Source organism: Ictidomys tridecemlineatus, chromosome 3, assembly GCF_052094955.1.
Source record: "Ictidomys tridecemlineatus isolate mIctTri1 chromosome 3, mIctTri1.hap1, whole genome shotgun sequence".
NCBI lineage: Eukaryota > Metazoa > Chordata > Mammalia > Rodentia > Sciuridae > Ictidomys > Ictidomys tridecemlineatus.
The window spans coordinates 127,186,592-127,190,592 of record NC_135479.1 but is presented as its reverse complement, the minus strand read 5'-3'; positions in this window follow the sequence as shown (position 1 = coordinate 127,190,592).

Here is a 4,001-nt window from a genome sequence, read left to right as displayed (position 1 = left end):
GTGCTGCCCAGGCTTAGGGAGGGTCTTTGTTTCCATTGGCTATCCCACATGCCAATCATGTCCAGGCACACCCTCGCCGACACACCCCTGAGCCTCCTGAGCCTCTGCATCTCTTAGTCTCATCAAGTTGGCCATTGGAAAGGACCATTAACTCTGCTAGAGTGAATGAATGAATAAATAAATAAATAAAGTAATAAAGTAATAAATAAAGTAATGAATTAATTACTATCCCAGGCTTCTGGAAACTCCCTGGACAATCCCTGGCACAGTCCACTTTGCAGGAGTGAAGAAGCAAGAGTCAGATATCCTCAAGTGATGGCAGCAGCCATCAAGAAGAGAAGCACTGGCATGTGCTGCTGCTTCCTTGTTCTTTCAACATTGATTCCAAGCAAGCCACCATCCTATTGGATGATGCTGCCCAACTTTAGGGAGGGTCTGCGCTTCAGTTGCTATCCCACATGCCCATGATTACTAGACACACCCAGAAGGCTCTTAATCATTGGTATGTCCCAACCCCATCAAGTTGAATGAATGCTAACAGTAAAGAGGGCTACCAACACTGAATCAACAAGAACACCTGAACAAATCTACAACTTGATTGCCATTAAATCAGGAAGCAAACACAAGGTGAGGCTGGGGATAGAGGTGAGTGGTATGGAGCATTTGTCTGAGGCCCCACCTGGGTTAACTGTCCATCGCTGGGGGGGGTGGGGGGGTTGGGCGGAAGAAACACTAATCAGTAAAAGTTCGGGGCATAGCAGTTTCATCAGTGAATTCTATGAAATATTAGAAGGAGCATGGCTGTCTACTCTCAATCTTCTTTCAAAACGCTGAAGAGGAACGGGGAAAAAACGGCAGACCTCTACTCCTGATTCGATTGGTGACAGTTTGCCTGTTGGATTATAGAGGACTGCCGGTGTGTGAATTCAAGGGATATTTCAATTGCACCAAAATTTCATATTTCACCAAAATTTCAATAACGTACTTTGCAATTGGTGCCCTTAAAGCTGTGCATGAAATAAAGTATTATATTTGGGACTGTCCTTCACTTGTGGTTCTTCCTGCTTGTGTTTGTAGTGTTCAACTCTTTAACAAAAAAAAAAAAATAAAAATGAATACAATTTTTTCGAAAACCCAAAGCTGAAAATTGAAGGACTTCCTTGAAGGCATATGCGCATGTCTGCAACTGATCTGGGTCATCAGTTTCTCGGGGAACATACTTTGCTTAGCATGTTTTGCCTTTTCTGCAAATATTCCTTTTGACTCTGAGAAAGTAAAACATCTGCCTGTGGTGAGTCAAAGGTGTAAAAGTAAGACTTTTGCAGTTCCCTGTAGGAAATGGAGGGAAGGGGTGCAAAAGTTCAGACAACTCTGGGATGAAGTCCTGTGAATGTTTGGCCCCAGAACAATGACAGAAGTGAGATGAGCTGAAGAATTCTTGTAATGAACATTTCCCATGCATTGATACTGGGCAGGATTAACAGGCAAGGGGGAGAACCCTGTGTGGACCTGTGCGAAGGGGACCCCAGCATCCATCCCTTTTGCCGCCAAGAAAAGACACCTGCACAGGGCCCATGCTGGCATCCAGCCAACCCACCTTTCACTTCCCCAACTCCAAATCAAGCACACTAGTGGAAAACGATTGTTTCCATGATTTTATTATACAAGGGACAGAAAATTTCACGAAAATCCAAGAAGCCATAAACTTCTCCCTCGACTGCTCATCTGAGAATTGTCTATTTGAACACGGTTTCTTCTCAGAGGATCATCCATTGCAGCATGTTCACGGAGACGCCAGTGCTCTCACGCCAAAGGCAGGCAGCCAGGAGTGCAGAGCCTTCCAATGTAAAGCCTCTGCATGGGAGCGGAAACCTCAGGCAGAGGCTCCTGGCACCCGCACAGCAAAATGCTGGAAAGAGTGTGGGCAATCTCGGGATCCCTTGGTCCAATGGGGCAGCCTGGGCACCGGTCTTCCTGGTTTCGTAGAGGCGCCCGACTCTCCTGGTGGGGCCTGTGTCTCCTGCTGGGTCTGAGGCCTTGGGCCAGGGCAGGCAGGCAGGCAGCCCTGGGCCTCTTCTCAAAGTGCTGTGCAATCCGGATCCGTGGATGGGGCAGTCGGAGCTGAGAAACCCACAGGGTGGTAAAAGTGTTTCGCGGTTGAAGTCCTGGTGATCCCCAGAAAGGAAGCCCAGCCTGGGATACAAAGGCAGAGGCCAGGGCCCAGCATCTGCTTCCTCAACGGCTGGCAGAGCCTGGGGCCCTGGGGCATACTCTCCGCAATCCCAGGCCTCCCTCACACAGCAGGGAAAATGCTTCTCCATAGCTGCAGACTCTCAGAGGGGGAAGAGTCTTCAGAGACCGCTTGCCAGATGATTTCTCCTCTCCTGGGCTCCTCTTGACCTGAAACACAGGGTGTGGAACTTATGGAGACAGGATCTCATGGGTACATTTCTGCTGAAAGGCAAATTCAATCATCTTGGATGTCCCCGTTGGATTGAACCGATGTTGTTGATAGATAGGTTTCAAACCACTTTCTAAATTCCCGGGCTCCCCACCACTGGTGGCCATGACCCACACCTGACCCTGACGACCCTGGTCTCCAGGGAGGGAAAGTGAGAGAAGACGGAGAAATAGAGAGGGAGAGATGGAGAGAGACTATGAGTTCGCCTTGGAGGAGGCTGAGGCTGGAGGACTGCAAGTTCAAAGCCAGCCTCAGCAATTGAGCCAGCTAAAAAAAAAAAAAAATGCTGAGGATGTGGCTCTGTGGTTAAGCAGTTTGGGCTCAATCCCTCTGCATTAGGGTTCTCGAGAGGAACAGAATCAACAGGAAGTTTGGTGATGAAAAGGAGACTCACTGGGTTGACTTACGCGCCAGAAGCTGGATAGACCAAAATGGCAGTCTGTGGGCTGGAGAGCTGGAAGAACAAGCGGATAAATCCCCAGGACAAGAGAGATCAGGGTGCTCCCCTAGTAGTAGGCCAAAGGCTTCTGGAGAATCGCTGGCACAGCCTGCTTTGGAAGAGAGAAGAAGCAAGAGTGCGACATGCAATCACAGCAGCGATCAGGAAGTGTTCAAGAGGAATGCGCTTGCATCTGCTGCTGCTTTGCTTGTTCTTCCCACTTTTATTCTATCCAAGCCATCATCTTATTGGATGGTGCTGCCCAGGCTTAGGGAGGGTCTTTGTTTCCATTGGCTATCCCACATGCCAATCATGTCCAGGCACACCCTCGCCGACACACCCCTGAGCCTCCTGAGCCTCTGCATCTCTTAGTCTCATCAAGTTGGCCATTGGAAAGGACCATTAACCCTGCTAGAGTGAATGAATGAATAAATAAATAAAGTAATAAAGTAATAAATAAAGTAATGAATTAATTACTATCCCAGGCTTCTGGAAACTCCCTGGACAATCCCTGGCACAGTCCACTTTGCAGGAGTGAAGAAGCGAGAGTCAGATATCCTCAAGTGATGGCAGCAGCCATCAAGAAGAGAAGCACTGGCATGTGCTGCTGCTTCCTTGTTCTTTCAACATTGATTCCAAGCAAGCCACCATCCTATTGGATGATGCTGCCCAACTTTAGGGAGGGTCTGCGCTTCAGTTGCTATCCCACATGCCCATGATTACTAGACACACCCAGAAGGCTCTTAATCATTGGTATGTCCCAACCCCATCAAGTTGAATGAATGCTAACAGTAAAGAGGGCTACCAACACTGAATCAACAAGAACACCTGAACAAATCTACAACTTGATTGCCATTAAATCAGGAAGCAAACACAAGGTGAGGCTGGGGATAGAGGTGAGTGGTATGGAGCATTTGTCTGAGGCCCCACCTGGGTTAACTGTCCATCGCTGGGGGGGTGGGGGGGTTGGGCGGAAGAAACACTAATCAGTAAAAGTTCGGGGCATAGCAGTTTCATCAGTGAATTCTATGAAATATTAGAAGGAGCATGGCTGTCTACTCTCAATCTTCTTTCCAAACGCTGAAGAGGAACGGGGAAAAA